The following is a 25,356-nucleotide window of genomic DNA, read 5'->3' as shown; positions in this document are numbered from 1 at the left end:
ACCTATTTCATTTATTTATTTATTTTTGTAAATAAAGCAATTTTAATCGTTTTTTAAGTTACTTCGTGACTCCTCAGAAGCCTTTAAGCTGTCGAATAGAAAGTCCTGGCTTTAAAATTCTAAGCAAATTGTCATAACAAAAATGAAGTTCGTTTTATTTGTTTTCGAATTTCCGATTGTATGTTTAAATTTTATGGACGCGGACGATTATTTTTAGCGGTTATTTGGCCATGGTAATCCGATAGTAAATGAAGAATATTAAAGCGGTGAAATTTTATTCAACAGTTTAAAGGCTTTAGCTATTTCGTTTTGTGTGTGTGGGGGGGTGTAAACAGAGCAATTTAATTGTTTGCTGATATCAAATGATATTAAAAATACAGACAATTACTGTTTGCTAATAGTTGCAAGCATATACGAAGACTGCCTGTGTATATGAATTATTTTATTTGTGCAAGTTAGTTCCATGAAATAAGGCTATTAGTAGTTAACTGTCTGTTTATGAGCCGGTAATAATTTTTTTTGTTTGTTTTTTATTTTATTTATTTATTTATTTTTAGCGCTCGCTAGTGTGTCCTGCGAATAGCGACAGAAGTGAAGATAATTGATGTAGAAAAATCGGACTGTATTTATGCAAGTTTTTACCCGTGAATGTCTGTGATGTTATGGGGTTAGGAACATGTAAATGTATGTTTCTGGGTGATTAATAATCGGTAAATGTTGGTTGTTTCAACATTAGTGTCTCCTGTGGAGGGCGACGTCATGTTTGTCAAATTTTAGAACTGTTCGTTAATGTAGGAATTCGTTTAATTCTGGAATATGAGCATGTCCGATTTCAGCCAATCGTACAAGCCGAAACATTGTCGGGGAGAAGTTAGTAATTTTAATACGGAAAGCAGAAGGAATATGTTATGTCTATGTATTGTAATCTTGCAGTTACGAAGGGTGTAATCGCACTGTAGTAGAAAAATGCAGAATCGTACCCGGTGACAACAGCATTGGTAGGACTAAATATATAAAGAGAAAAGTAGGGACTTCTTCCTCTTATAACGTTGCGATTGTGATGGTGGTTCTCCGCTGATGTAATCTAGCATTTTAATATCACGACTAAATGTGTATATAACCTCGTGCGAAAGTTACATGAGATGGTGGGCAATAGTTTAGACATAATAAATTTTGTATGTTGCATCTGTTACTACAAACCTACGGTAATTTGGTCCAGAGAGGGATTTCTGCAATCAAGATATTATATACAGGATAAACGACAAATGTATATTTGTATTATTTTCCAATTTAATTGTCTTAGCTACAGGGAAAAGAATATTGAGAAAGGTATTTGAGAGATTGGAGTATGGAATTTAGTTCTCTCCCACTGTAGACACCACGCTAACCTCGTCGGCATTTTCCGGTGAGGGCACCTCAGGCGATGAGCAATAAACTATTCCCTTCTCAGAGAAGGCAAAGCCTAGGAGGGTGGGCCTCCTATAACTGCACAGAACTTTACTCCCACCGCAAAATCAACGGGAACCGGATCATTCTAGGAATGGTCTAGTCTCTGATGATTTTAGGGATTCAGGATAAAAATTCTGTATCAGTGAGAGATAGAAGTAGAAAGTGAGCTAACTGAGGGAGGGAGGGAGGGATTTACGAGAAGAGAGAAAGAGAGAGGAAGAGAGGCGAGTAGGAGGAGGATAAAAGAAATAATCAAGAGAGGAATACAATGAAAGTGTACATTAAAGGGTGGGAAAGAGAGTGAGAGAAGCAAGAAAGGGAGACATTAATAGACAGAAGGGAAAAGAAGGAAGAGAAATAAGTAAAATATTAAAGGATAGCAGGCACGGGGGGAAAAAGGGATTGAGAGATAGAGAGAGATAGAGAGAGAGAGAGAGAGAGAGAGAGAGAGAGAGAGAGAGAGAGAGAGGAAAATTAACAAGGAGAGGGAGGATGAGAAGGGGCGACTAGCATGGAGGTTGGGGATGCCTTGGCCATTACTGACATCCGAACAACAAACTGATCAATGCAAATTCTTATCAGTCTTGAAATCAATAACGAGAAATAAACAGTACAAAAATAGAACCCGACAAATAGGCGAGATGCGTCGTCGTCGTCGTCATCTTCTTCTTCTTGCATCTTTTGTTTATCGTCTTTCTTGTTTCAAACCAAGCAGACAACGGAAACGATTCACCTCGTAACACCTACACCGGCACCTACGCCAGATTTTAATTATAACGCACATACATACACAACACATATATAAAATGTTTATTGAAGTAAGAAGGTTGCAAAAAGCATAAAACATAAGTGATAAACAAAATAGACAACAATGACTGATCATTGATAATATTAGTTTATATATATATATATATACACACACACTGCATTACAAAAAATTATGTATTGATATTCATATTAAAAATCCTATTTTCTATTTATTTAAAAATAAAATACAACTGTTATATTTGGGTCGTGGAATTGAATTCACTAGCAAAAGATCTAGCTAATTTGCATATTATTTTAAACCTTCATATTAATTCCATATTAGAGTTTTCGGTTTTCTGATGGGGTGATCATCTTTAGTTAACTATTACGTGTAATTATATTAATACAGATATTCTACATGATTTATATTTGCGTAATAAGGTCATAGTAAACACAAACCATTTTCTATATATATGGTTATGTATGCGCATACATACATTTGCTTAAAAATTTTGCCTACCAAACTCCTCTATCAGTTTTTGATCTACAGACATGGCACTTAATATATAGGGTATTCGAACCCATGCAAAACTTTATATTTCGATTTTAGCCGGGGAAAATCGGGGCAAAAGTGTGAAAATTAAAGAAATGGAATTTTCCAGGTGAAAGTCGAACGACGGCATTACGAATATGCATGCATAACGTAATAGCTATTGGTTCATGCTCTAATTTTTAGCCTTGCAGCAAACCTGTCCTCATAGCACAGGCAAAAAGAAAAAAGTAAATCGTAAGCTAAACCCTTAGATTTCCATTCTCGGTGGTGGCGCACGGGTAATTTTTTTTTTTTTTTAACTTTTTAAATCATTACTATATATTGGGTCCAATATAATAATAAATACGAAATCTGCATTAATCAAAATATCATATTTAAGCGTATTTTACGACCAAGCAATGCCGGGCGGCCTGCTAGTATATATAAAATGGTAGGAATTGCTGTTTTGTATAATGAGCTATTTTGATTGGCTGGGATTGTCTTATATAAAAATATTCCGTCAACAATATTTTATAAGACTATAAACGACCAGATCAGTGATTTAACTCATCTCATTGTCGTATATATATATTATACCGAGTTAAAGGTGTTCAAGAGGGAAGCAATATATAATATTTTCATTTATATAGACAAATATTACATAGTCGCTATACTGAACATGCTAATGTTTCGGACAATTGGTTTGCAAAAACCAAAAGTCTTCGTCAGAGGACATAATATGGCAGTGACACATAAGCCATATTACGTCGCCTGAAGAGGACTTTTGGTTTTTGCCAACCAATTGTCCGAAACATTAATATTTGTCTATGTAAATAAAAATATTATGTGTGTGTTTGTTTTTATATATACATATATAATGTTTGTGCGTGTTCATACATATATGCATACATGATTATATATATGTTTGCGTGTTTATGTATATATGCGTATGTGGATATATATATGTGTGTGTGTGTGTGTTTGGATATATGTTTGCGTGTTTATGCGTGGATATATATATGTGTGTGTGTGTGTGTGTGGATATATATATATATATATATATGTGTGTGTGTGTGGATATATATATATGTGTGTGTGTGTGTGTAGATATATATATATATATATATATGTGTGTGTGGATATATATATATGGATGTTTGTGTTGCGCGCGTGTATGTGTGTATAAAAATGTGCATATATATGTGTGTGTGTGTCCTTTTTGTGCAATTGTTTGTTTATGAATGTGTGTGCGTATATATATATATATATATATATATATATATATAATGATTATCTTAAAATCCATTGTCAATAAACGCTTGTCCTTATAAGTTATACAATTTTATTCATTTCATTCATTATTTTCAATCCTCTCATAATATTAATCACAAAACAGCTGACAACCTACCCATCTCATTAACCTTTATCCTTGAATGGATTTTAGTCTTGATAAATGGTGACTTATTAGTAAAAATATACGGATGGAAGCATATGTATGTGTGTCCCCTGCTCTAACACAACCGGTCTAAGAGAAGACAACTCTGACGTAAAACCGCTAATTAATTACCGGCTATCTTGCCTTGGCATGTCACCAGGTCATAAGCATGCTGGCTCAAAGACTCATTCTCATGTCGTAACATTTAATGAAGTGTGCTGGTATAACAGGTTGGAAACGCATAGTCACAATTTTGTACATAGGCAGCTCGAATTGAAGGCATGATGTTCGTGTGGCGCTTATGCATGCAGATCTGTAGCTGATTTAAAAAGCCACCTACAACGCCACAGACGATGGTCTTTACACTGTCCAACACAATAAAGTATGCCAATTCCTCCACTGGAAGATTTGTGGAAAGATGCAATTTGACAGCTCTACGAACATCTGGGAACATGAACCACCACCGATAACATCAAATGGAAAAGTGACTGTGTTCTATGACAAAGGCATACAGGCAGGCAGATACATAAAAGATAATATTATCAAACCAGATATTGTAATATGGAACAAGCTCGAAAGAACTGCGCTTCTTATCGATGTCACAGTCCCAAATTATTTCGTCCTTAACAGAGCAAAACGGGAAAAGATAACAAAATATCAGGACCTAAAAAGAAAAAATGATCTAAAAACGACATGGTCTCTGAAAGAAATAAACATTATAAAAGTTGTGATAGGAGAAACTGGCCTAATAAAAAAAAAATTCAGAAATACTTAGAAGCAATCAATCCCTGGGAGACCAAGCTGTAACGAAATACAGATATCAGCCATAAAGGGAACAACATCTATTCTTAAAAGAGCCCTCTATAAATATAAAAGCGAAAATGTATGTGCGTATGTGTGTTCGCTTTTCCTGTATGTCTACAAAAGGCTTTTTTTTAGAGAAGCGGTCGGTCACCTGACAACTTTTTAAAAATTTGTATATCACATGTAAATCATAATATCTCAGAGTTAACAACGGAGCTCGCCTGTCTATTTAATTTGCTCGACTTCGGGAAGATAAATATTCAACAGTTTTCGCTCGCCGCATGTAGGTTAGGCCTTTTCCTATAATGTTTCCCCTACCCCCAACGTCTTGGAGGAGGAAGCATTCCCGCACTAAATGAAATGCTACCCCGCAGTCAAAAGTTGACCTCATTAAGTCATTAAAACGTGCACCTGCTAATTTAAGTAATTAAATAAATTCAAACGTGTTTCCGTTAGCATCTCGCGTTGGCGCAATGGTTAACGCCGCACGTCTTTTTTTTTCACATTTTCATTTACAACTTTGCCTCAAGGCTCCGGGTTCGATCTTCATACTTACCTACCAAAACATTTTTATTACCCCACCCCCACCGGAGTTTTGATTTACCCAAAACCACACACACCTCCAAACACCTGGGCAACGCCGGGTACCCCTCGCTAGTCGAATATAAATTTTAATCATAACTAAATCAAGTATTAACTCCAGGAGTTAGCTCCCTCGATCTCTTAAAATTAACTGAAGTTAACAAAAAAACAAAAAAAAAAAAAAAGGATGGGGGGGGGAGCATGACAATGGAGAAACGTGTTCAGTTAATTGCATACGGATGACATGTTCATGTTTTGAAAATAAAGTGATTAGTGTGGATGCCATCGAAAGTTTCAAAAAAATAAATAAGGAGAAATGATTTTTATTTCATAGAAAAATATACATTACTCGGTTCTCTAAAATGTTAAAATTTAACATTATAAAATAATGCTTTCAAAAGATATGATTAACTCCTTTTATTCAATTTTTGCGCCAACCACGCGACACACATATAAACAAGATCGGACATACCGTTTTTGTCTTCTAGGGGCCAATATTCCCGAATTTAACAACACCAAAAAAAATCAAGAAAAACAAAAGAACTAACGAAATCTTTCTCTATTATTAGGTTCTACGCCACCGAAAGTCACAAAAAGAAATAAATCTCTATTTCTACAGTTATACAAAACATTTGTGTGTGAATTCCCTATACAGATGTTTTTAATTTCACACAAAATATTTGATGTGTTTGGGAGTGTTCTTACGCAGTTTTTTTTTTATTGGAATGCGTCTGATAAGTATCGATAATCGAAAAGAAAAATCCGATCAAAGAAGGAAGTTCGCTTTTGACCAAAGTTAACACTTTTATACAACCTAACATCACAAGTGCATTTGACAAGTTTCGTCACCGCACAAGCAGAAAGGTCCATCCTATAAAATCAACAGTCAACTTTGGGGGTGGAGGCGACAGGGGCGCGTTCGAAATAAATGTTTCTCTTTAGAGCACAATCCATGATACGCGACTTTTGTATGTTTAACTTTTCTTCAAGTGATTATTATAAAAATAATTTCATAAAATCAACATTTGGTCTTTGATAAGGCAGGGGAGTATTCGAAATGAATTTTTACTATTGGACTATAATACTTGATTTTTGCATTTTGAACTGTAAGCGAAGCTATTATTTCCAGATAATTTACAAAATCGACAGTAGATTCTCTACTGCACAGTGTAGACTACAATATATTCTCTACTGCGCAATGTAGACTACAATGTATTGTAGTCTACATTGCGCAGTAGAGAATCTACTGTCGATTTTGTAAATTATCTGGAAATACTGTCACTGTGGGACGGGGGGGGGCATGCGATGCTTCCTGTTGGTATACTACGAAGTGGGCGGGGGTTCTAATTAGAGCAGGCAATCAATCGATTTGATTTTGAAAAAATGACCGATTTCACTGATTTCGATGAAATTAAATATAGAATAAATAAAAGGGAGGGTGGCACATTTATTCAATCCCGGACAACGTCGAGTCTCCCTGCTAGTAAATAAATAAATATGAATTTTTATTTAATGAAAAATTATACAGAATTAATAGGTTTTCTAAAATTTTCAAATTTAAAATGTTTTTTTTTATTATTATTTTAATTTCTCTATTGGAGATATAAATAAAAATTATAACAAATTAGCGAGGGGAGAGAGCGCTTCGCAAGATCGTAAAATACGTTTAAGTATGATATTTTAATTTGTCCAGATTTCATATATATTATTATAGAATCGTGATTTCTAAAGTAAAAAAACAAAAAAAAAAACATATTTTGGTGTCATCAACAAGAACCGAAACCGAAAGCAAAACTGTAGCATTCAAAGCTGGTGACGTTACCACCGTACCAACGTGACATCTATATGAACTGATTAAGAATAAATTAAGATGAATGTACAAATTGTTTAACGATTTTTTTCGTTTTTCATCCCTTTTGGGCCCCTTAAAAACTATTTTAACCGACTATAAAAGAACGGTCCATAAAAAATCCAATCATTTGAGGCCTCTAGCGCCGCTCTGCGACTTTTAGTTTCGGAAGAGATAGAGTTTGAAATTATGGAGACAGACACACAGACATAGTGAGCCTAGCCTGGGTGCCCGGCGTTGCCCAGGTGTTTGGAGGTGTGTGTTGAGCAAAAGAAAAAAAAAGTGGTATTAGTCAGGCAGGTCTGAACCCGTGACGCGAAGGCGGAAAAGAACGTGGAGGATATTGGTTAAGCAAAAAAAAAAAAAAAAAAAAAAAAACGTGACACGTTAGCTGTTGCGCCCATCCCCAAACCGAAAGTGACGAAGGTTTAAATTAAGACTAGACAATCGAGAAGAGGCAATGAGTTTCGAAAATATCGGCGAAAAAAGCGACCCCTCCTTGTAGAAAACTGCCCAGTTGAGGATGAAGGAATTAATGTTTTTGGTCAATTTTTCGATATTTGTCGTCCGAAGAGTCGAGCTTCAAAATGGTGCCGAGCTTGTGAAAATCCGCCGCCTCTGTCGACAGTTTCTGCGATACATAGATTTAAACAGACAGGTGAGATTTATATGAATTAAATAATTCAAAGTTGTCATCGATGTTATTTATTGTCTAGTCCTGCTTTGGCCTTTTTATGCATCGTGCAATCTGCTAAAAGGAATTGTTCTTCTTTTTACTTTTTTTTTTTTCTCCTCGGCGTTTACAAGAACATAAATGCGTTCAAACAAATATAATTATCAAATCAATATCGAGGAGAACATTAGAAAATTATTATATTCTCTTTCTTCTTCTCCGTTCCTTTCTTTCTATCCTTTCATTTTTTCCTTTCTATTTTAACACTTGCAGTCTCTTCAACACTAACCAAAAAGCAGTCCTGTGACTTTTAGCTAGGAAGAAAGTGCAGTACCTGTTCTGATACTAAATTTTATCTTTTATACCTTCAGTCAGTGAAGAAGAAATCTTTCCAGACTAGGGTTCTTTTTTTTTTTTTTTTTTTTTTTTTTTTGATAAATCCAAAAATTCAGTACACAAAGTTCAGATGGACTCGGTTTGACTAAATATGGAACGGAAGTCACTATGCATGAAACGCGGTACGAAACCATATGGAAACGCTTGTTTTATCATGAAGCAATAAAAAATAATAATAAACTTTTATTTGTTAAATTTCTATAAATATTTTTTTTTACAATATTTAAAATATATTCATACGGAAACAATTGAAACCTATGCTTGAATAGCCCCTCGGCCTTGATAAGCGGTGACCCCCAAAAATGGTTTGCAGAAAATATTCATGATCCCATGACCCCTAATATTTACCCTACTAATGTTACATATAAGGGAACCTATGTTAATAATGACTAAGTTAGCTAGTGTGGATTTTGACAAGGGTCACATATAGTGCACATCATGATAAGAGGGCTGCAGGTCAAACAGCGTTGGCAAAATAGCGGTACAAGTCAAGATGGTGAATGGTGCCACGTTTTTCGAGCTGAGAGAAAACAAAGGTTTTCATATCAGTCTCTATGTGGAAATCGTACAACAAAGATCGCTAATAATTAGGGCTATGACAACAGCATATTATTTTCATTGTTTTGACTCTCGAGTATATATCCGACACAGTTAATCAACTGAGAACCACGTCACTCTATATGAGATATTAACGGATACACACTCGAGTCAAAACAATGAAAAGAATATGCCGTTGTCCTAGCCCTACTAATAATGTAAGTCTAACTGTAGAAGCCGATCAGGAGACATTGACTTATACGATTCTGTCATGGGTTACGAGAGGCAGTTGGCCAATAATGTAGAAAACTTTGATAATCACTAAGTGCGAAATGTTACCTCGATGTATCTGTGCGCATGTCGCTATTTCAATTAAGAAATTAAAGAGAATGCTAGTTTCTCTACTCGCCCCCAAATCAATTAAAAAAAAAAAACCTTTAAGAAAACTCTCAACAACCCTTTCTGTGTGTCTTTACTGCATAAATAGAAGCTTTATTTGCATTGCAACCACTAGACATAACTGTAACGATGAAGAGAAACAGCAGCGTCAAGCAAGGATGATAAAAGACCAAAGTCTGTATAAAGAACTTCTTTTTGTAATTGAAAACCAGCAGTTCAGCCCGGTTTTACTCGGGCCCTATGTACTGTTTATAACTTTATGTATATATATATATATATATATATATATATATATATATATATATATATATATTCAAAAGTTTGACCCATATTCAGGTAACCTACATCTAAAATTGCAAGTGTTTAGACCCCAAATTGGCGGAGAAGTTTTGTAGGGTCTGCAAAGGTCAACTCTTTCAACTTTGACCTCTTTGCAGCAAAATTTTTGTCCAAAAACCGATTAAAAAGCTTGCCCTATATCTGAATACACTTTATGTAAAATTTCAAATGTTTAGACCAAAATTTGGCTGCGTATTTTGGTAGAGACCGCAGAGGTCAAATTTCTTTTCAAACTTCCATCCCAATTTTGACTCCTTAACATTTATTTTGGGCTCAAATCAAATTAGAAAGTTTGATCCATGTCCAGGTAACCTACATCTAAAATTTCAAGTGTTTAGAACCATAATTGGCCGAGGAGCTTACTAGAGTTTTCAAAGGTCAGATCGTCGAACTTTGACTCCTTGACAGCCAATTTTCTGGCCGAAATCCGATTGAAAACAGTTTCCCAAATCGCAATATCCCTCATATCAAATGTCGAGTCTGTAGGCTGAAAATTGACAGAGGTAGAGAAATGTACACACATAGACATTTTCACTTTTATAGATATAACACGATCTCCTCAAAGCTTGTTCTTTCTGACTACTATGTATGGAACGTATTTAAGAAAAAGGTTAATAAGCTTCTCCATAATACTGAATAATTTTCAAAACTCTCCATAGTTAGAACAATTTTCAGTATGAACAAAAAACAAAAAATTTGAACTGAAGTAATTTACTTTCTGGTTTTAGTTTTTATCTTTTATAAGAAGAAATCTTTCCAAACTGGGACATTTTGTGGGGGATACATCTAAAAATTCAGTACTCAAAGTTTAGACGCCGGAAATTGACTTGGTTTGACTAAATATGGAACGGAAGTCATTAAGCATGAAACGCAATACGAAACCATATGGAACCGCTTGTTTTATCACGAAACAATAAAAAGGTTTTATTTTCTCTACTTTTATCTTTATTTCCCCCCCCTCCCCTGTTTTTTTTTTCTTTCTTTTATTGTTCCTATTTACCTGTCTCCTCACGAGGGCAGAGTTAGACACAAGATCGGATTTTAAAGTGGGGAAAATCAGTGGCATGGCAAGAGTAAACGTCACCCGGAGCGGTCTGTTCAAATGTCACCCCACTGATATTGTGTCACCCCTCCTTTGCTGTCACCCGGGCCGTCCTTCCTTAGATACGACACTTCATCAAATGATTTCAAAGATACAATTAAAAACTACACAAAAAAAATACAGGGTTTAGCGTTTTCACTAAACATGAGCAAAATTTTTCTTCAGTTACTAATTTAAAAAGAAGTTAGAATTTCTAATATTTTAGAAAAAATACAAACTTAGACACTTTACATAATATAGGATAAATAAATCCTATTTTCAGATTATTTTCGCACCATAACCTGGCTGAAAAAATTTTGTTGAGATGACACCCCTCTTTTGCTGTCATCCGGAGCGGTCTGCCCCATCACCTGCACCCCTCTAGCTACGCCGCTGGGGAAACGCCAGCTCCCTAAAAAGGGGCACTAAATAGGAACAAATATAAAAATTGTCTCAGTCATGAAGGCTTTCTCTTTTACTGACTGAGAACAGAAATAAGGAAGTGTAGCATCAGAACAGATACTACACTGTGATCTTGGCCCGAGAAGACGGATTTTGATGAAAAAAAAAATAAAATTCTACCACTGGAAGGTATAAATCTGCGTCTATCTCTTTCACTATTTAAATCGATCAATTTGAAAAACAGTTGGAGAAAAAAAGAGCTTCCACCGTAAAGTTCGATTCTCTGCCATCAAATAATCTCTTTCTCTTCTATCTTCTTCTATTCTTTCTTCTTCTTCTTCTTCTATCTATCTATCTTCTATATAAATAAAATGAACTCATTTTTTCCCGTCTGATTTTGACATTAATAGGATTAAAAATCAAGATATTTCATGCAAATATAATATGCACAAACGGCAGAACAATATCTGAGGTGTGTTATAGGCTTATTATTTCTCAAATTCCTCGATAATCTTAGATTTCTATACTTTTTCTGCCGAGAAGTCACGGCCAAAATCGGTTAAGATCAATGGAAGTGGTAAAATATTTTCTCTCTAATAAATTCCTCCTCCCCCTGCCACCACTTAACACCGTTTGGGGATCGTTCACAAGGAACAGTTGAGAAGAGAACACCGGTTTGGCTTCGTAGTTCTTTCATGTGAAGTTATTTAAAATCACTAAACTAAGCTACAGTGCTCTGTGGCGTAGTGGTTAGCGTGCATGACAATTCACATTATATTTTCACGTTCGCGCCGACCTACCGTAGTCGTTTTTTTTTTTTTTTTTTTTTCCTAAACAACTGGAATGGACTTTTCTTGTTGGCCGAACTGTTAACGTTGCAGATGTTTTTTTTTTTTTTTTTTTTTTTTTCACACTTTATTTTCCTACTTTTACTCATGACTCCGGGTTTGATCCTTCCTACTTACCTACCATAACATTTTTTAAAACTCCCCCCCCGTCCCGGAAACAAACACTCGGGCAACGCCGGGTACCCCCGCTAGTAGCGAATATTTGCGTTGGATACCTTAATAAAATAGTTTGGGTATGTTTTACTATACACATAGATTTAAAAAGTCGTCAAAAAACAAATATATAGCAAACAAATGTTATCAAAGGCAAGATAAGTTACTTTCTCACCCAACTGGATAAGTTTTTAGTGTTTTTATTTAATGTAAAATGTTTAATCGGTTCGAAAAACATGTAGTGTTTATCGGTATATTTGAAAAAGACAAATGCGGCGAGCTCGCTATTGGATACGTTAAGTTTGGGAAAATGAATTCAAACTATACAAAATACTGTCAGAAACTCATTCAATATATGTTACCGTGACACAGGCTGACATATATTCGGTGGGTTTCTAACAGTATTTTGTATATTTTTTTAATTTGAACTCATTTTCCCAAACTTAATGTATTCAACAGTGAGCTAGCTGCCGTTTGTCTTTTTCAAATATACCGATAAACGCTGCATGGTTTCCGATCCGATTAAACATTTTACATTAAATGAAAACAGTAAAAACTTATCCAGTTAGGTAGAAAAGTAACTTATCTTGAGTTTGATAACATTTATTTGTTATCAGGGTCACCCCCCCCCAAAAAAAAAGCTAAATGGAGGCCATCTAGAACATATGCTGTAAAACAGAGAAAAAAAAAGCCAAAGACCCAAGTGTTTTGATGTGATGTTTCGAAATGTTTTGTGATGTTTTTAAACTAGTTTATGACCAAAGTTTCATTTCATTCGGACAAAACACCAAGAAACGGGACCCGTTTTTTTTTGGGGGGGGGGGGTCACCCTGTATTTGATTTTTGACAACTTTTTCGAATCTATGTGTGTAGTAAAACAAACCCATAGTTTTTTTTATTTACTCTTTTCAGATTGCCGAAAAGGAGTTTCGAGACACAAATAAATTTATAAAAAAAAAAAATGGCGGAGATGATGAGCAGGAACCCTGGAAGTTTTGTACTCGTTTACTCTGGTTGATTTCCCATATGTTTGACGAGTTTTGCTTTTTTTATAAAATGATACACAAGAAGCCATCTGTTGGTGGAGAGGGGGTGGGCAGGAAAGTAAAAGGAGAGAAAGAGAGTAGAAAGATCCCTCCCCTTTCTCTCTTGCTGAAATTGTCCCCCTCCCCCTCTCACAAACCTCAACCAAACATACCCCCCCCCATCGTACACAATCTGGACGATGAGGACAGCTGAAATATTTATTATTAAACTAAAAATAGTCGACACAACATTTTTAACATTATGCACTACCACAGCAGGGCAAAGAAAATGGAACCAGAAAAGAAAACGAGTTCTTTGATATGACAGAGGCGCATGAGGAAATCAATGTCTTTTCTTAGGAGCACAATAAACTGTAATACTAGTTGGAGCTTTAATTCAAGCCATATTTTCTATCAGTAAGTTTAAACACTTCAAAATTACTTTCAAACGTTGTAGAGTTAACAATGAGCACGTGAAAAGCATAAGAGCTTTCTTGGCCTTCGGACCAAGATCAAAGTGTAGTATTTTAAAATTGGGTTTAAGTAGGAACACCCCCCCCCACACACACACATTACGAAAGGGTGAATACGGTAAAAGACGCTAATTAGGAGAAATCTTTTTTGTTTAAGTTCCAAACGTACGAGATTGACCAACCAGCTTACCTGTCCCCCTTTTTGAGTTGGCCTTGTGCCTAATTTTTTTGTTCATTTATTTTTTGTATTTCATTTTTCATGTGAATAAAATATTTGATACCTCAAAATGTAGTATCTGTTCTGATGTTGCACTTGTTCATCGGTCCTTGGTCAATGTAGAGGAAGCCCTTAATACCGAGACAATATTTATTTGGACACTGTCAGAGTGCCCCCTTTTGGGGGGGGGTAGCTGGTCCAACCCACATTAAAAAACGACATTGTGTCTAATTTGATTTCGTGGGGAAGTAAATAATACCATCTGTTCTGATGTTATACTTCATTTTTTTTTTTTTTTTGTTCTCGGTTAGTGAAGGAGAAATCCTTCACGACTGAGACAATCTTTATTTTTGTTCCTTTTCTCCACATGTAAAAACGACCCCGGTGTCTAACTCTGCCCTCGTGGGGGGGGGTCAAAGTAAATAGGAACAAGGAGTATATGGCACAATAAATGAATAAGGAGGTAAAAGATTTCTTTGATACAACAGGGGCACGTCGCATAGATTTGAAAATCAATGTTTTTATTGGGAGCATATTTCGTCAACTTCCGTTTTAGAGGTTACCTATGACACCCAGGCGTCGCTAAAACTTTTCAATTCAAATAGCGGCTTTCGTTAAGTAAGACTTCAAAATTACTTTCGAAATTTAACGATGCGCAATAATTGAGTAGAACTCAGCCATTTATTTTTAAATCTATTTTCAATAGAGGGTATGTTTTATAATCCACAGATATTCGAAAAAGTGATCGAACATTCAAATTACATAACAAATAAATGTTATCAAAGGCAAGCTAAGTTACTCTTCTAACCATCTGGTAAAGCTTTTAGTGGTTTTACTCATTTTAAAACGTTTATTCAGTTTGAAAAACAAATAGTGTGGAGCATTACGTGAGAACAAGAAAAATTACCGCAAATTGACACCTAAACATTTGAAATCTTGAAAGTGACTTAAAAATAAACAAAATACTGTTTGAAACCAACCCAGTATATGCCACGGTAACATATATTAGGTGGATTTCTAACAGTATGTTGTATTTTTTTTATATTTATTTTTAAGTCATTATTAAAAGTTTAAATATTTAGGTGTCAATTCGCGGCCATTTTTCTTGTTCTCGCCTAACGCTTGGCATTATGTTTTTCGAACCGAATTCCGCCGCCATTTGTCTTTTTTTTTTACATATATCGATAAACACTGTATGATTTTCGAAATGATTAAACGTTTTAAAGTGAGTAAAACAGTAAAAACATTTCCAGATAGGTAGAAGAGTAACTCATCTTGCCTTTGATAATATTTATTTGTTATAGATGTGAATTTTTTTATCACTTTCCCGAATCTCTGTGAATTGTAAAACATACCTACAATATATAAATTATCAACACTAGATAACTTAATAATAAATAATAATAAAGTGGCTGTCATCTATTTACATCTTAAGGCGAGAGTAATTTTGAATCCTTTAAGCTGACAGATGGAAAGTAATTATTAGCTTCAATTAATGTATAAAAGCTAAAGTCAAGTATAATGGTTCAGTTGGGCTCATTAAACTAAAAGAAAACATTAATTTTTCATATGCGCCCCTATTGTATCAAAGAACTGAAAAGTGATTCTAGATGCCAACAAACATTCTGCCCGAACAGTATCTTTACTCGAACTGCTTGCCTTTGGAATTTCCTTTCTGCTTCCTTTTTCCTCCCCGACTGTGCCAATATGCAGAAATTAAACTGTAATTCTGTAGAACTCACTAATTTGAATGACCCCTATAAATCTGGCCTCCTAATCACAATAGCCCCTAACATTTCAGTGGCAATATGCCTTATTTGGAAGTGATTAAGAATCTCTTTGAGAAGGGGTTAGTTTATTGCTAATCACCTGAGGTACCCTTATGGAGAGCTGCCGATGGAGCTGCCCGGGCACTTTTTTGCAGGACAGAGTGCCCCTCCTCGGGAACACTGACTTCTCAATTCCACTTTCTGGCCTTGGTGTCACAGTTCTTACAGTGGGAGAGAACTAAATTTTATAATAAAACTAGCCTGGATGTCCGGCGTTGCCCGGGTGTTTGGAGGTGTGTGTTGAGCAAAAAAAAAAAAAAAAGAAAAAGTGGTAGTAGGTAGGCAGGCTTGAACCCGTACCGCAAAGGAGAAAAAGAATGTGAAAACAAAAAAAAAACAAAAAAACGTGACGTCTTAGCCGTTGCGTCCATCGCCAAACGAAAAGTGGCGAAGGTTAAAATATAGGCTAATTAGGCGAAAATATCGGTGAAAAAAAGCGTCCTTCCCATGCAGAAAAGTCCCTAGTTGAGAGTGAAGGAATTAATATTTTAGCCAATTTTTCGATATTTGTTGCCCGAAGGGTCGAGCTTCAAAACAATACCGATCTCGTGAAAATCTGTCGCCTCTGTCGAAAGTTTTAGGCAGACATACATTTAAAGACAGGTGAGATTTATATTGTCAGGTTATCAACAAACGCTTCAAGACAGAGAAAAGAGGGAGCGAGAAGAGAAGCGAGAGAAGGAGTGTTCGTAAAGTCATAGGACTAAAATTTGTAAGTTTCTCACACTCCCAGGCAACACCAACTGTCCCGACCAGTTATTTATAAAAAGCAAGTGTTAAGAGTTTTCGCCGCTATTAAATAAACCTAATTACTAAAAGTATAAATCAGCCAATGCCGTTTATCTGCAACTATACGCAAAATAACCAACTTGTGTTCAATTAATTACATATAATAAACCGCAAGAAAAAATTCTTTCTCCTTTTCCTTCCTTTTCTATCCCTCTCCGCTTTCTCTCTCTCTCTCTCTCTCTCTCTCTCTCTCTCTCTCTCTCTCTCTCTCTCTCTCTCTCTCTCTTAACACAAAGAGCTAAGAGGAGGTGAGCTTTTTCGAGATTAGACAAACAACAATAACAGTTGCGAAGTGGGGGGGGGGAGTTTATGAGTTTGGGATTCTTTTACAGAGACAAGAGATTGGCAGAGATGCGGAAAAGGCAACTGAGTCCGTATTCTGCGACGAGATGAGGCGTGGAAGGAGGCTGGGTATCATCATCAACACAGCAATGGCACAGTGCTCATGAGTCCCACACACTCCTCTCCACTTAAAAAGAAAAAAAAAAGGGGCACTACAGTCAGCCACTGCAGATTCCAGCAGATACCGCTCCTCCCCTCTTGTGTCCCTTTAAGATCAAAGCTAGACGCCACGAACAGTTACGTTGACCCAGTAAACATCACGCACTCGCCTCCTCCCTAGCACCTAACTCCTTCAAGGCAGAACGTGTTGAACTAACCTAAATTCGGCATTACTTTTTCTTTACTGTCTTGTTGTTCTGGTTTATTTTCTTTATTATACTTGTTGTTGTTGTTGTCAGAAAGAAATGAGAGGGCAAACGATGGGGGGGGGGGTACTACAAGGGGAAGACTGGTAGACAGAAAGAAGAAACCGAATTAGGCTTCGCATATAAACCAACTGTCCTCGGTGCCCCCCCCCCACTTCCACTCCGGATAAAACAAATGGTCGCCTTTTTTTCTCTTGTCCATTTTCCTTACCCCTCCTCCCCTGTAAAACTCAACATGAGAAGGTTCTATAAATATATATATATTTTTTTTTTTTTTTTTTTTTTTTTTGAGGGGGGAGATATACGTAACTTCCGTGCAGAGATTTAATTCGAGGCTTTCATTCATATTTCGGTTCTTATGTAGCGGTTGTCTCCCTGATTCTAATCTCGCTTTTTCCCGCCCACATGTTGCTATTCGTAGCAGTGGGCCAACATCAGTGGACTTCTTTTTTTTCTTTGCCAAAACGGCCATTAACAATTGAAAAAAAATTTTTTTTTCAAGTTTAGCCTATTTGAAACTGATATAAATTATTGCACAATAAAAATTAAACTAAAACAGGAGAAACAAATTTTATTTCGAATTCAAGTAAAAATTCCAATTTTTACTTAATTACTAAATTTAAAAAGTTATTCTAGCAAATTACATAACAATTTAGTAAACAAAAATATTGTAAATACTGAATTTAACTTGAAAATAATATAAAAAAAATAATTGTTTAAAATTTAGTAATTAAGAAAAAAAAAATAGCATTTTTACTTGATTAAATAATTCGAAATAAGTAAAATGATTTTTTTTTTAATTTAATTATTTTTATTGCGCAATCATTTATATTAGTTGATTACTAAATTTAACAAGTGAAGTATGCATGGTCCCCCATGAGAGCACAGGGAACGGGGCATAAAAAAATGACTACGTTCAGCATTTGCCCCTCCCCATTGAGCCCCAAAAGTCCCCAGGGGACGTCAACTTCTGGTGAAACTGAACAAACGGTGCAGTTTTGGGCCTGAACGTATGCAAATTGGAGTTCTACGCCATGCAATAAAAGAAATGACTAAGTCCATCATTTGCTTTCGCACCCACAAATAGCCCCCAAAGTCCCCAAGATATTTAAATTTGAGATCAGCACCATGCAAAACTGCTAAATAGACATACACAGAAAATTTTGGACAAATATGGTAAAATAGTAAAAAAAAAAAAAATGGAGTGCTTTTATTAGTCCTAAAAGAGCCCCTGGGGCAGTGGGGCACACCCAAGAGTTATCGAAAATTATAGACAAACGAAATTATATAGAAATCAGTTAGTTACAACTTTTCAGAGAGTTTTATAAAAATCCAAGGCATCAATTTTTTTTTAATAAGCACAAAAGTGTCAATTTTGGCCATTTTAACCCGAAAAGCACCTCTTCCTTTGCTTTAAACATCCACCAAAAATCAGGAAATTAACCAATTTTAATGAAATTTTCAGTATTTATCAAATATCAGTATATATATATATATATATATATATATATATATATATATCGTGATCTTATAATAGTTTTTTTCTATTTTCTCAATTTAATGGTCTAATTATACAGACAATGCAGCGGTATGAATTTTTAATGGGTAATCTATGTTAATTTGTATTATTATTCATCGAACTACTGTTTTCGTCTTGAGTGTGATTTTTTTTTTTTTAATTTTTGAAAATCACATTCAAGATGAGAACAGTAGTCCGATGAATACAAATAATCAATCCTCATCTCAAAAATTCAGAAACGCTATATTAATTTCCTCCGTGTTTTTTTTTTTTCTTTTAGATGTAAGTTTTGAAGTATAAACACTGAATGTCAGAACAAGCACCGTGAAAATAGCTAAACCCTACTAGAGGAAGCTTCAGCGTTACCCGGGATACAATTAGGAAGCTTTTGTTCTTTGCGTTCAATCCACAACACCCTATTCTGACGCTAGATTCTGCTTTTCAACATAATAAACAACCAGACCACCAAGATGGTTTAAAACATGGTCTAAAACAAAAACGATTGACCCCTGTAAAAATACAGAGTCGCGACTGACTCCTCACCTTTTAACTTGCAGACTATCAAACCTTTAAAAAAAAAGTACGCTTACTCCCAAACATTGCAAAGATTTTCTGACTCCAACTCTTTATCGCAGTAATTTATTAACATCGCGGCCATGGAAGAACGCGAGAAAAATATATTTTTAGGCATTCAAACTACTTTCATATTGTTGATTTGCTTATATATTACTAAATAAGCGATCATTTCCACTAAAATCTATTTAGTATTATGCATCTAAAATTGAGAAAAACACGATATCAAGAAGTATCGACTTTCTGAGAAAGAAGCCGAAGCTAAAAAAATGGCCACAGAATTTGACCTGATGTCCTGTTTATCTTACAATGAAACTCAAATTTTAACTCGAAATGATTCCTCGTTTAATAATATATATATATTTTTTAATTGCATATTTACCCCAAACAAGGCATAATGCCACTTTGATGTAGAAGGCTTCTATCAGGGATATAATTTGCAGGGATTCTATGAAGGGAGTTGAACAGCGAGATGTCTGTTTACATTACAATTGAACTTCTGCATGTCAGTACAGTTGGGAAAGCAGGAACCCGGAAAGGAATTTGAAGGTCTAGCAGTCCTAGAGAAGAGACTATTAGAGTAGAAGACTTTCTGACATCTGTGGATTTCTACCGTGTAGGGGTGGGATTTTGTTGCATGATAAGTTTTTTGGAGGTATTTATGTCGAGGGAGTAAACGTGCTTGTAGTTCGTCGCAGCACCTACTTGTAAAACAGACAGAGGGATGTAACGTTTCGTCGATGGGACAGAGGTTGAAGCCTAGCTGACAGTGCGGGACCTATTAGGTTGGCAACTCTCTTTTGAACTCTGGCTAAAAGTGAGAGACTTGTAGTAGATGTAGGAACCCAAATCTGCCAACAACACTCCATACATGATACTCTCAGGCGTAAGTAAACTCTCCATATTTGACGAAAACAGCAACATTAAACCACTTTCAATGCATAAACAGGTTTTTCTCGCGTTCTTCCACAGCTGCGATCATTTTAAGTTACCTTCATCTCTTAAATTGCTGATTTCCGGCTCAATTTTGAAAACTCGACTTTGACTCCTGAAAAAATTGCTGAGTCATGACTGACTCTGTAACCTCTGAGCTTGCCAACTCCCACTTTTTGTGTTCTATAAAGATGGTTGAATCCCACTTGTACCCCTGACTGTGATCGTTCGACACAAACCAGTATTGTTATGTGGCAATTTCTGTCTCCAAACAAAGGCATCAGATTTTTTGTCTATTTAATTTTGTGATATTTATTCTCCGACTGTGTTATTCAGGCAATGCCGAGTCCTCCTGCTAGGATATCTTTAGATATTGTTTCTCTTGGGTCACTATTCGTCCTGATTGTGTATTGCTTTCTTTTTGTTAACGCTAATTCCCCCTCTTGATTGGTTGAGAATGTAAAGCCCTTAACTGATGTCAGGTTTTGTTGTGTTTAGTGATTTTTAGGAATTAAGAAGTTGCCTCCAAAATGTCAGCGGGATGTTTATTCAATGGGGAATGAACTAAGGTGGTGGTGGATTGTGGACTAGAGAGAGAAAGAGAGTGAAATAAACTCGAGAAAGGGAGAATAGAAGAGAGAGGGAGGGAGAATGGAGAAGAGGAAAGAAAGACAGTATAAAAAAAAAATGAAAAACAGAGGGAGGGGAAGAGAATAAAAGAAGAACGAGAGAAATAGAATTGAAGAGAGAAAATGAAAAAAAGGGGGATAATGAAGAGAAAGGAAAGAAATGGAGTAGAAATGAAAGAAGGGAAGAAATGAATAAGGGGTGAGAAATGAAAGAGAGAGAGAGGGTATGAATGAAAGGAGAGAAATGAAAGAGAGAGAGAGGGTATGAATGAAAGGAGAGAAATGAAAGAGAGAGAGAGGGTATGAATGAAAGGAGAGAAATGAAAGAGAGAGAGGGGGGGGGGTATGAATGAAAGAAAGGCGAGAAAGGAAAAAAGGGTACCAGTGCACTTATTGATCCGTGCTGAAATAATAACGTTATTATTTAAAAAAAACATTCTTAACATGTTTTGTACCTATTCTGTACTTTAACCTTAGAATTGAATTAAAAAAAAAAAAACATATTATAAAACTTTAATTAAACTTGGAAATACGATTTAAAAAAATAGCGCGGATCAGTAAGTGCACTAGCACCAGAAAAAGAAGGAGGGGGAGAGAGGAAGGAGAGAAAGAGAAAGAAAAAAACGGGGGAGGGAGAGAGTGGAAAAGAATGGTAGATACGGGATGGCAGTAAAAGAGAAGGGGTGGAAGGGAGAGTGAGATGTGTGTGCGGGGTGGGGGTGGGGGGTGGGGGGGGGGTAGAAAGTGAACGGAAAAGAAACAGAATGCGAACAAGAAGAATGGAGAGAAAATGGGGAAGAAAACATCAGGAAAGAAAAAAAAAAGAAGGGAGGCAGGAGAAAGAGGAGGAGACGGAAACAGAAAGGATGAGAAATTGAAGTGGGGGGGGGGGGCAAACAAAAAGACATTGAAGAAGAGAGGGACAAGCAAAATAATAAAAAAAAAAGAATGGAAAGAAAGTTGAAAGGAGGCAAACGTCGGAAGAAAACACGAAAGATAAAAAGAAAAATAGAGGGAAAGGATGAACAAGAAAAGATAGAAAAATAGAAAGAAAGAAAGAAAAAGAGTAACTAATATAAGCTGCTGACAAGGATTGGAAAAACTTTATCTTCATCACTCATCCCAAATAAGAATAAATAAAGAACACAGCACAACTGGCCGACTAACCCCCTTAGTATAGAGGTATTAGTATATATGTTCATCCCCCTTAATATCTTTACCCAGTCTAACCCAGCCCCAACACCACCATCACCACCACACGATAATCTCGGTACAAGACTTCCAACTCCCGCCATGTGTAAACAACGCCTACATTCCATTTATTCATTTTATTATTTCTATCTAAACCCATTTGTAATTATCGGCAGTGCCGGCTACCCACAGTCAATTTAGAACCCAGCCCCTGAAATAAACAATTCTTAAGTTTTCACTTTGCCATGCACTTTGGGACCCTTGCAAACGGCGGGGTTGGGGGGGTGATGTCCTGACAATTCAAATATGCCAAAAGACAAGTCAGTTCTTCTTTCTGGTTAGTTAGAGTGTGATGGTGGGGGTGGGGTATTATTTTGACCAACCTATGATGCATCCGGTATGCCAAGAGCACTTTATGTGGGCAATGAAATTAGAATAAATATTATTTACTTAAGTTATATATTTTTATTCTGCAGAATTTATACAAAGCAAAATAAATTAGGTACAAGGCCACTCAAAAAGGAGGGTCTATGCTATTCCTTACTTAAGTGTCCATTCACCATAATATTGCAAACACACAGGGGATCGTCCTACTTAAGATTCCCAAATCAAATCGTTTTTACTTTTTAATTTTTTTTACTTTTTATATAAAACTAGCAGTTCAGTCCGGCTTTGCTCCGACCATATGTACTGTTCATAATTTTATGTGTATATATATATATATATATATATATATATATATATATATATATATATATATATAAGAAGTTTGATTAGTGTTCAGGTAACCTACATCTAAAATTTCTAGTGTTTAGACCCAAAATTGGCGGAGGAGTTTAGTAGAGTCTGCAAAGGTCAACTCTTTCAACTTTGACCTCAAATTTTCGCCCAAAACTTATTAAAAAGCTTGCTGTATGTCTGAATAGCCGTTATGTAAATTTTCAAATGTTTGAACCCAAAATTTGCTGAATAGTTTGCTAGAGACCGCAAAGGTCAAATCTTTTGAACTTTGATTTCTTGGTAGCAAAATTTTCGGCCAAAGGCCGATTAAAAAGCTTGCCCTATGTCTAAATACACTTTATGTAAACATTCAAATGTTCGGACAAAAATTGACTGAGTAATTTGGTAGAGACCGCAGAGGTCAATTTTTTTTAAACTTTGACCCCAATTTTGACACCTTATCATTTGTTTTTGGGCTCAAATCAAATTAAAAAGTTTGATCCATGTCCAAGTAACCTATATCTAAAATTTCAAGTGTTTAGACCTAAAATTTGTGGAGGAGTTTGGTAGAGTTTTCAAAGGTCAAATCGTTGAACTTTGACCCCTTGGCAGCCAAATTTCTGGCCGAAAACCGATTTAAACGATTTTCCCAAATCTGAATGTCTTATGTCAAATCTTGAGTCTGCAGACTGAAAATTGGCAGAGTAGTTAGGTAGAGAAATGTACACACACAGTTAATTTTACTTTTTGTAGATATATAGATATGTGTATAAGGAGGAATAAAATGAAGTAAAAAAAAAAAGTTGTTTATTTAATATTATTTCATTGGCGTGGGGTTGGAGGTGGGGGAGTCTAAAAAGTAAACAACAAATGTTTACCCTCTCTCGATGGTAGATCGCCCACTGTTTTCCGGCTTGATGGGGGATCCCGAAAACAAGCAGACCAAATCTTTAAATGGGACTGAATTCAAGACGGGATCAAAGAAAAATTGGGTAGGGAGTTGTGAGGCGGAGTTTTATATGATGTTGCTCCAAGATGAGATCAATTATTGGGGTGGCCAGGGACAGAAAACAAGAAGTTGGGTGATGGACATCTTGAAGGTTTCCTATCAGGAATTTTTTTTTAAAATGTGTCTATGGAAGCGTTAATGGGAAGTTTAAATCTTAAATGCACTCATGCTGTTTTTTTTTTTTTTTTTTTTTTTTTTTTTTTTTTGTTTAATTCAATTTTCACCCCAAACAAGGCATAGTGCAACTTTGAAGCAGGGGGCTACTATCAGGACCTTAATTAGCAGGGTCATTATGAAGGGAGATGAGTAGAAAGATGTTTGTTCACATTACACTTGAACTTCTGCATATCAGTACAGTTGGGAAAGCAGAATCCCGGAAGGGAGTTCCAAAGACCCGCAGTTCTGGGGAAGAAACTATTGGAGTAAAAGGCTTTCTTGCACCTAGGGATCTCTACTGTAAAGGGATGAGATTTAGTAGCTTGTCGGGTTTGTCGGGGGTAGTTACGTCGGGGAGGTACAAGTGTTTGCAGTTCGTCAGAGCATTCACCATTAAAGTATTTCTGGAACAGGCAGAGGGATGCAACATCTCGTCGATGGGACAGAGGCTGAAGCCTAGATGAGAGTTCAGGGCTTATCACTGTTGCCATAATCTGTCTGTAATAAGATGGTGCAAACGAGAGACAACACAGGTTAAAAACATAAATTAAGTCGACTCAACTCGAAGCTACATAATTGAATAATCTATACGTGGGACCTGTGGAAATTCCACAGGGGACTCATTCATATGTAATCTATTGATGTTGGCATTCTGTAGATGTTCAGCGTAAATGGACACCCTCTGCTATTATTGAAGTTTTTTGTTTGTTAAAACTGCAAAAGTATTTATCTAAACTAGCATGAACGCCCGACAAAGCCCGGTCATAAAGTACGTTTAAATATGATATTTTAATTCTTGCAGATTTCGTATATATTATTATAGAGTTAATGTTCCATCGATTTTTAGATATTATAAAGTTGCGATTTCAAACACAGGATTCACACCACAAAACGAGCTACAATGAACGAGTTGAAAGGAACCATTAAAAGAAGATGTGTCAACATACCAATTGAACTGATTAGGAACGTTTTCGATTGTCAGCTGTTCATGGACCACAATGGCCAAAAATTTGAACACTTTCGATAATTAGCCGGTTTCTATATTTGTTCACAGTATTTTGATATATGAAACTTTTCTTTCTTATAATAAATTTTTGTTTTATGGTCATTTAAAGAGTGTATACATTTTATTGGGACACCCTGTGTGTGCGTGTGTGTATATATATATATATATATATATATATATATATATATATATAATGATTATTGGGACACCCTGTGTGTGCGTGTATATATATATATATATATATATATATATATATATATATACATATAATGAAAGTGAGAATGCGTTTATGTGAGGACAACTCTCAACTAATATACTCAACGAATTTTTGATATACAGACTTTAAATATGGTA

The 25,356-nt window shown here is 35.7% G+C and overlaps 1 protein-coding gene and 1 long non-coding RNA gene across 15 annotated transcripts in view; one reads left to right on the top strand and one right to left on the bottom strand.

Moving 5' to 3' along the window:
* The window catches only part of LOC145293764 (uncharacterized), a 210,240-nt gene extending 196,130 nt beyond the window's left edge, over positions 1-14,110 (top strand). Inside the window, exon 3 of the long non-coding RNA XR_013869764.1 lies at positions 13,139-14,110. This is a non-coding gene — a long non-coding RNA (uncharacterized LOC145293764). The remainder of the gene's footprint in view (positions 1-13,138) is intronic.
* LOC145293758 (forkhead box protein P1-like) overlaps positions 1-25,356 on the bottom strand; it is a 971,902-nt gene that overhangs the window by 158,457 nt on the left and 788,089 nt on the right. The window lies entirely within an intron of this gene.

Source organism: Euprymna scolopes, chromosome 15 (assembly GCF_053919585.1).
Source record: "Euprymna scolopes isolate OS-2025 chromosome 15, ASM5391958v1, whole genome shotgun sequence".
Taxonomy (NCBI): Eukaryota; Metazoa; Mollusca; class Cephalopoda; order Sepiida; family Sepiolidae; genus Euprymna; species Euprymna scolopes.
The sequence above is the reverse complement of the archived record's forward strand: the minus strand, read 5'-3'. Positions and strand labels throughout refer to the sequence as shown.